The following is a 10,047-nucleotide window of genomic DNA, read 5'->3' as shown; positions in this document are numbered from 1 at the left end:
ATGCATATATACTTGTGTTCCTGGCTGCAGTGGACTCTTGAAGGTTCTGAGAACATTATAAATAGATTTTCAGGCATTGAGACCAGCCTCTTAGAGTGATTGTCCACCCTTCCCTGCCTGGTAAAAATCCCTTATCTCCAAGACCTTGGTCGACTATAACTTCCTCTGAAATTTTCCCTGATTTCCTCAGAATTCATTGTTTTCTCTATTCTTTTTCTATGACATTTTGAACATAGTACAAGAGCTGTATTTATCACATTGGATTTTAGTCATTGTTATTTATGGTTGTCATCCTAGATTTTATTTGCTTTTCTGAACAACAAAGAGGAGAGAAAAAAATTAATTCATGTTTTTCTTCAGGGAACTGTAAAATCACTGATGGAATCAAGAAATTAATTGAGGATATTTTAGTTTGAAGCAGTGGCTGGGCACACTTTTGTGTATACACCATAAGTGCTTGGGAACCCACTTCTGAAGAGCTTTTGAGAGATGCCAGGAACAGATATCTAGATTCAGGATTTATGTACAGAGAAGAAATAAAGGCCAATTTAATTATTTATTCAACAACTTTATTCACTGCCTTCTATATGTAAAAGTACAGTCAGTGCTAGCAGCTAAGGATACATTGGAAAATAAAGGCTAGAAGTCACTGTCCATTTAGAGGTTATACTTCAGTGTAAGGGGGTGGGAGGGTGGAACCGAATTTTTGAGGCTGAGTATGTTTGCAGAAAAAAGCACATGGCTAATATATGGACACAAGGAAATGCTTACTTTAATAAGTAGGAGAAAGAAAATCAATTATTAACAATGGATCATTGAGTCTACTACTCATTTCTTCAACATTGTAACAGTTCTTTGGGTTAAATATGTCCAACTGAGAACTTTATGCCAAGTAGAGTAGTTATATAAAATATAGCAAACCCAGTTAAATCAAACTGGAGATAAATATGTGTGTGTGTGTGTGTGTGTGTGTGTATTATTACTATAAATATGTCACATGTAATATTTGGACATACTTGGCCTAAAACTTATTTGTTGTTTGTTTGGATTTTATATTTAACTGGGAATCCTGTATTCTTATTTGCTAATTTTGTGAACCCTAATTCCAAGATTACATCATTTAACTCTGTAGAGTATGTTTAATATATTTTCCTCAGAATATTGTCCTATATAGAGACAATGTATGAGGGGAAAAAGCCTAGTAAATTTGATACAGTAGCTTTTATAAGGTTCTTATTAAAGATATTGCTCCTTCCATTATAAAATGTCTTCCTAAGAAAATCCATAAGAGAAAACTCTTTTAGCTATCATTTTTACATTTGTTTATGCATCTCTGGACTATTATAACCATTTGGAAACTTTAGTCCTGATTTTATTTTATTTCTCCTATTTCATTTTATCTTCTTCCCAATATCCTCATTAAAAAATTATTTTACATCATCATTTTGTATATATACATATATATTATAAGCAGTCTATTTTGGAAAAAGCAGGTAGTGATTAACAAATTAAATAATTAATAAACACATAAAGAGACTTCTCTTTGCATGTTGTTGCTAATATTAAATTTCTTACTAACACTAAAAGCATTCACCAAAAACAGAGTTTCAAATAACAGGAAAATAAAGTTGGATAATAGTGTTTAATAGAAGGTCTTTAATTTGAAGTTTAGATATTTGACTGGTATTATAAAGTCATAAAAATGATACCTATATGTGATTACTCACTCAACAAATATTTATTATTGATTTTATTAGAAGAGTTTAAAGTCAATAAGAACATTAAATATATTACATGAGTTTAGATAAAAAAGACACTCAATAGAGGTACCTGAATAGTTCAGTCAGTTAAGCATCAGATTTTTTTTTTTTTTAGATTTTATTTACTTATTCATGAGAGACACAGAGAGAGGGAGGCAGAGACATAGGCAGAGAGAGAAGCAGAATGGAGCCCAACGTGGGAGTCAATCCCGGGATTCCAGGATCACACACTGGGCTGAAGGCAGATGCTCAACCACTGAGCCACCCAGGTGTTCTAGCATCTGACTCTTGATTACAGCTCAGGTCATGATCTCAGGGTCCCAGGATCAAGTCCTGTGTCAGGCTTGACCCTCAGCAGGGAGTCTGCTTCTCTCCCTCTCCCTCTGCCCCTTCTCCTGCTCCCACACTCTATCTCTCTCTCAAATATATAAATCTTTTTTTAAAGGCATTCAATAATATAACTTTATTGTTGATCATGTACAATTGCACTGGTTTATGTTTGTAAATAAAAATAGCTGTTTAGGTCAAATTATTCATTCCTTTGTCCAGACAAGATTGGTACAAATCATTACCGTTTTAATTGACTTTTATTTGACTCTCCTAGCCAAATATTAATAAGGTACACATATTGGCTCCTTTATAGCAGACATTTGCTGAATAAAAATTTTTATTCATCAGGCATATTTCTGCCACAGTTATCAATATACAATTTTAGTTAATTTTATTATTAAAGAATCTTACCGTGTGGGAGAAAAATGTTTGCAAGTCTTCAACTGTAAAAATAAATCTATCCTATATACAAACAATGGACAAATACAATTTAAAACCAAAAACACAGTACCATTTATATTAGCACTCCACAATGAAATATTAGGTATAAATCCAACAACATGTATACAAGATCTATATGAGAAAAATCATAAAACTCTGATGAATAAAATCAAAGAATTAAATAAATGAAAAGATATCCATGATCATGTATAGGTCAAACATAGTCAAGATTCAGTTCTTTCCAAATTGATCTATAGATTTAATGCAATCCCAATTAAAATCCCAACAAATTATGCTATGTATATAAACACTATTGTTCTAAAATTTATTCAGAGAGGCAAAAGACCCAAGGTAGGGAGGAGAGTAGCATTAGAGGATTGATGCTACCTGATTTCAAGACTTACTATAAACTATAAAGCTATAGTTTCAACACAGTGTAGTATTGGCAAAAGAATAGACAAATAGATCAATGGAGCAAAATAGAGAATCCTAAAATAGATCCCCATAAATATAGTCCACTGATCTTTGGCAAGGAAGCAAAAGCAATACAACAGATCAAAAATAGTGTCTTCAACAAACAGTGCTGGAATGATTGGACATCCACATGCTGAAAACTGAATCTAGACACAGATATTACACTCTCACAAAAATTAAAAATAATCATAACCTCAATGTAAAACACAACTATAAAGCCCCTAGAAAATAACAGAAGAAAATCTAGATGACCTTGGATATGGTGATACCTTTTTAGGTACAACACCAAAGGCACAACCCATGAAAGAAATATTAAAAGAAATATTAATAAAACTTGGACTTCATTTATTTTATTTTTAAGATTTATTTATTTATTTATGATAGACATAGAAAGAGAGAGAGAGAGAGAGAGGCAGAGACACAGGAGAAGAGAGAAGCAGGCTCCATGCCGGGAGCACAACGTGGGACTCGATCCCGGGACTCCAGGATGGCACCCTGGGCCAAAGGCAGGCACTAAACTGCTGAGCCACCCAGGGATCCCCTGGACTTCATTTAAATTAAAAACTTCGCTCGCAAAAGAAAATATCAAGAGAATTAGAAGACAAGTCGTAAACCATTAATAGACACCTTACCAAAGAAGATATATATATGGAAAATAACCCTTGATGTTCCACATCATATGTCATTAGGTAAATTCAAATTAAAACAATGAGATACAACTATATACCTATTAGAATGGCCAAAATCTGGAAGACAGATAACATTAAAACGCTAGTGAGAATGTGGAGCAACAAGAACTCTCATACATTGATGGTGGAAATACAAAATGTTATAGCCACTTTGAAAATAACTCAGCAGTTTCTTATAAAACCAAATATACCTTAACCATATGATCTATCAATTGTGTTCCTTGGCATTTACCCAAAGGAGTTGAAAACTTCAAAGGAATTGAAAACAATATGCAATGCCTGCACATTAATGTTTATAGCAGCTTTATATATGATTCCCCAATATAAAAATTTGGAAGCAACCAAGTTCTCCTTCAGAAGGTAAATGGATAAACTGTGGTACATCCAGACAATAGAATATTATTCAGCAATAAAAAGAAATGAGCTTTCAAGTCATGAAAAGAAATGAAGGAAGCTTAAATACATATTACTAAGTGAAAGAAGTCAATCTGAGAAAGCTATGTAGTATATCAACATATGACATTCTGGAAAAAGCAAAATACGGATACAATGAAAAGGTTAGTGGCTTGGGAAAGGGGCAAGGAGCAGAGAGGAACAGATGAAATGAATTTATAGAACTGAAAGAAGTTTTATGAATGAAAATGTATGATATTATAATTATGGATATATGTCATTATATACTTGTACAAAACTATTTAATGTTTAACACCAAGAGTGAATCCTTAGACAAACTATGGACTTGGGCAATTATGATGTGTCAATGCAAGTTCATCCTTGGTAAAAAAAAAAAAAAAAAAAAAAATTACATTCTGGTGAGTAATGTTGATAACTGAGGAGTCTATGCATGTATGAGAGCAGAGAGTTTGTGAGGAATCGCTGTATATTCTTAATTTTATTGTAAACCTCAACTTCTCTACAAATAATGAAGTCTTTAAAACAAAGAAAGAATCTCCTGGGGTGCCTGGGTGGCTCAGTCAGATAAGATTGCAACTCTTGATTTCTGCTCAGGTCATAATCTCAAGGTGGTGAGATCAAGCCCCACATTAGAGTCCACATTCAGCAGGTAGTCGCTAGAGATTCTTTTTCTCCCTCTCCCTCGGCCCCTCCCCCTGCCTCTCCTCTCTCTAAGATAAATAAATAAATAAAATATTTTTAAAAAGAATAACTCTATTTAAATTTTTAATTATTATTGAAGTATATTCAACATACAATGTTATATTAGTTTATGGTGTATGACATAGTGATTCAACAATTCTATACATTACTCAGTGCTCACCATGATAAGTATAATCTCCATCTGTCACCATACAACATTATTACAATATTACTGACAATATTCCTTTTACTGTACTTTTCATCTGCACGGTATATTTATTTTATTACTGGAAGTTTGACCTCTTAATTTTCTTTATCTAATTCACTTATACCTCTACTCAACTGCCCTCTGGCAATCACAGTATGTTTTCTGCATTTGAATCTGTTTGGGGTTTTTTGTTGGTTTTGTTATGTTTTTTAGAATCTACATATAAATGAAATCATATGGTATTTGTCTTTGTCTGACTTATTTCACTTAGCATAATATCGTCCATATACATCCATGTTGTGACAAATTGCAAAATCTCATTCTTTTTTATAGCTAAGTAATATTTTAGTGTGTGTGTGTGTTATATACACACATCATATCTTCTTTACGCATTTATTACTGATGAGGCACTTGGATTGGTTCCATATCTTGGCCGTTGTAAATAATGCTGCAGTAAATGTAGGGTGGATATATCCTTTCCAATTAATGTTTTCATTTTCTTTGGGTAAACACCCAATAGTGGAATTAATGAGTCATATGGTATTTCTATTTTTAATTTTTTGAGAAATTTCCATATCTCACTTCTTTCTTATCCAACTAGGGTAAGGACTTGTAGGGAAGCAAAGCTTGCCACTCAAATGTGTCTCTTTGGCACATGGATTATTTTAAGCTTATGATTTTTAAGAAACAGAAGCTCAGGAAAAACCTTTGACCTTCCCCCTAACTGCCTAAAAGTATTTAGATAGATGATCTGCTCCAGGTAAGAAGCTATCACCATAGATAACAACTGCATAAAGCTGACCCTCAAGCAATGTAGAAGTTAGGGATCATGTCTGCCATCTCTTGTGGTGGAGAATCAGCATTTGACTCTCCAAAAACTTAACTAAGACTACCATTGACTGAAGGCTTTACCAATACCATTTGTTGTGCCCAAGATTGCGAATCCGAGAAACCACCAAGGAGCCGACACTGATGCAAACACACGAGGGTTTATTTACAAGCTCGAGCTTGGGTCCAAGTATACCCGACACAGCGGAGCAGGGACTTGAACCCCAAAGTGGGTTACAGCTGGGTTTTTTATAGGCTGGTCTAGGGGATTTCCAGAAGGGATGGAAGAATTAGGCTGGTCTAGGGGATTTTCTACCATGGGCGTGGGCTCTGTTGTCTTTCTGATATGGGATTACCTGCCAAGGACATTGAGGACATTCTGCAGTTTTTCCCTTTAAAGTTCAGCTCTTATTCACAGGGGCCTAAGATGGCTGTACTTGTGCTAATGATAAACTTTAGGTGGGATGGCCTTAATTTTTCTTGGCCTCCACACATTAATAGTCAATTAATACATATTTTGTATGTTAAATGTAGTATATACTGTATTTTTACAATAGAGAAAGCTCCGGAAAAGAAAATGTCAGGAAAATCATAAGGAAGAGAGACTACATTCGCAGTACTGCAACTGTAAAAAAATCCACATGTAAGTGGACCCATGCTATGCCAACCCATATTATTCAAGGGTAAACTGTAATGTGAACTAGATATGGTAGACAGGAGGAATTTTTGAAAAGTCTTAAAATTCCTTTTTTGTGTCCCATTGTTTGTGTAGGGCCTGGCAGCAAACATTTGTTACCAAACATTTATTTGTTTTCATCTTCCTATGAATTGCCTTTGAAGCCCCAGACCCCTACCCCCATGTCTCTTAGTTCAGGATGATACACACTTCATTTTCCCAACTGTCTTTGAAATCTCTCATGTTTATGCTAATATGTATGTAATTTAATTTGATTTTCTCCTGTTGATCTATCTCATGTCAATTTAATTCTTAGATCACCAAAAAGAAACTTCAGAGGTAGAGAAATACCTTTTTTTTCCCTTAATAGGTCACACCTATAATTTCGAGTATCTGATAGACTTTTATTATTTAAATAAAATTTAGAAAGATAAGCCAACTACTTTAGCATAAAGTAATCAGGTGAGAAACTTTCACTCTCACTGAGATAAAAGGCCTGATTACCTTGATGCTTCACCCTGAGAGTTACTTTTAATTGTATCTGGCATTCATCAGATATATTTAAAGACTTTTCAGCCTCCTTGGGGTAAAATTTAAAAAAACAGAGCAGTTGACAAACCAAGTGAAAGCTTTGAATGGGCTAAAAGGATAATATGTTTGTTGAGGCAAGCAAGGTCATTTATATGTAAAGAAAGAGTCATTACAAAAAGTCTAAAAGATCTGGAGAGGGACAGTGAAAGGAACTACTCAGAGTGTCATAATAAAGTCTACTTGTGGAATAAGTTCATAATAGTCTCTCCTGATTGCTGCTCAGTGTGGACTCTCTATGGATCACATAAAGTTCTTGAACTTGAGAAAAAGAGTGGTTCAGTACAGCTTTCTAGACTCCATCTGAGTGCTTGGTCACTTCAGAATTTGTTTGTTGGTTTTTTGTTTTGCTTTGTTTTTTTAACCAATGGACTACATGATTTGGCTGTATATGTTAAGAAAATACTGAAAGAGGGGTGCCTGGGTGGCTCAGTGGTTGAGTGTCTGCCTCAGCTGGAATCATGATCCTCAGGTCTTGGGATTGAGTCCCCCACATTGGGCTCCCTGCGGGGAGTCTGCTTATCCTTCTGCCTGTGTCTCTGCCTCTCTGTGTCTCTCATGAATAAATAAAATCTTTAAAAAAATAAGAAAATACTGAAATAATAATATTTCTTATCAGAAGATACTGATGAGCCAGCATGTTCATTTAAGGTCTTACAACAAATCTGTAATGGTAAATTGAGTAGTTTTGATACCACTTAGATATTACTAGAATTTGGAATAAGAATTTTAAATTATTGATAATTGCTAATCAATGATCTGCTATTTGTTTCTCATGAAATTCAACATATTAAATACAGGTACATTTAAATTAAGTATTTATGTTTTCAGAAAAGCAGTGTAGCTGGATTCTAGCCTTAATGCGAAGATCTTATTCTAATTAGCTGGTGATCTTTAGCAAGGTATTTCACATTTCTTGAGATTTTTGTTTCCTCATGCATAACAGATAACATCTCTTTGCTCATTTTTCAGACATTACCAATATGATATAAGATCATTTATATAAAAAAAGTGACCTATCAAAAGTTCTATATATGAAAGTTATTATTTTGTTGTAACAAGCAATGTAAACTATACATAAAAATATAGAATATTTTTCATACACATTTTAAAATAACTAGTTATTCCAAGAAAGGTCTTCTAATTTAATATAAAAAATAATATAGGAGTTAAAGTGTCAAGGATGGCTTTATTTGTTGGGTTAACTAGTTTGCTTAGTAAACCTAAGTGCTTTATATGCTGATTAGAGAACCATCTAAAAATAAAGGACCAATACCACTGACGTTGGAACTCAGGATTTTGTTGTCTTTATGGACACACTAGATTAGAAATAATTTTGGAAAAACAAGTTTTATTTCTATATATTCCCCTATACGACTGTACACTACCACAAAGTGATATAACTTACTCTTAAACAAGACTCTAAGTTTTCCTACATGTACTTCATTCTCTAATATTCTCTTCATTTCTGCTTGTCAAAAACTATACATTTAATCATAATGTTATTCATTATAATCAAAGACTAAAAACACCTTGGGTGTCAATCACAGAGAGTTTCAATTATAATCCACTATTTTTTCTCTGATTCTCACTTCATATTGGAACCTCTAGTTCTTAGCTGGATCTTGGTTGCCTGAAATACAAGATACTTTTCTTACATTTTCTTACAGTAGGTGTGACCCTGTAACTTAGTTCTATCTTTGGATATAAATAAGAGTGGTTTGTGCCACTTATAGAAAATGATTTTTGCCTCTGCTTAGTTTTGCTACATCATTCTACAACTTGGGAAAAAGATGGTCCTGGGATTTTACATCAGGTGGCACCATACCAGCCCAGAATTTCTTTTTTGCATGTAGGAAATAAAATTCTGCCTTGTTTAATTCACTTTTAGTCTTTGTTTTCTTTGATTTGCAACCAAACCTAAGACTAACAAATGCAGCTTTTGACTTGGGAGAACTGGTTTAAAAAAAAAAAAAAATCATTCAGACGTTAAAATGATGTAACAGAATGGAATCAAAATATATTCAGTGATAAAATCAGCTTACACAATAGCATTTATAGTATGATGTGAAAGCATAGAAAGCAAAATATTAACAAATTATCTTGCATAAGAAACCAGCCCCAAAACTTGGTGGCTTACAAAAATAGTGCGTTACTTCCAGTTGCATGTCTATTGTTTGTTTAGGAATTAGCTATTATAGAAAAGGCTCTGGTGGACTTACCTCCATCTTGTTGGATGGGTCCAATGGGTCATCTTTATGAGTTCTTATTCTCTGGGTCCAGGAATCTAATTTTTTTAAGATTTTATTTATTTATTCATGAGAGACACACAGAGAGAGAGAGGCAGAGGGAGAAGCAGGGTTCATGCAGGGAGCCTAATGTGAGACTTGATCCCGGGACTCCAGGATCACACCCTGGACTGAAGGCAGGCGCTAAACCCCTGAGCCACCCGGGGATCCCCAAGCAATCTAATTTTTTATTTGGTTTGGTTTGGTTTTTTCATGACAATAGAAGAAGCATAAGAGAGCAGGAACATTTTAAGCTACTGCTAGTGTCACATCTGCTAATATCCCATCAACCAAAGGATGTCACATAGCTAAGTCCACAATCAAGATCCAGGGAAGTGTACACAACCTTTAGTGGGAGGAAATGCAAGTCACAAAGCAAGATCATGGATATATAGAGAGGATAAAAATTATGACCAATAATTCAATCCTCTATAGTCATGGAATTAATTTTGACTGACAGGCTTATAGGCAATTTTATTTCCTTATTTAAAACTTTTTTCTAATTTAGATGTAATAAACAGTTGCGATGCAGAATAAATTTTAAAAATGTAATTTTAAAACATTCTTTAAGGCTCATCTTAGTGCCACTTTCTCTTTAAAGTCTTCTTACAGAACCAAATGAGCTAGTACTTTCTTCCTCTGAACTATAAAGTATTTGTACTTATACTTT

The sequence above is a fragment of the Vulpes lagopus genome, chromosome 1, assembly GCF_018345385.1.
Source record: "Vulpes lagopus strain Blue_001 chromosome 1, ASM1834538v1, whole genome shotgun sequence".
NCBI lineage: Eukaryota > Metazoa > Chordata > Mammalia > Carnivora > Canidae > Vulpes > Vulpes lagopus.
The sequence above is the reverse complement of the archived record's forward strand: the minus strand, read 5'-3'. Positions refer to the sequence as shown.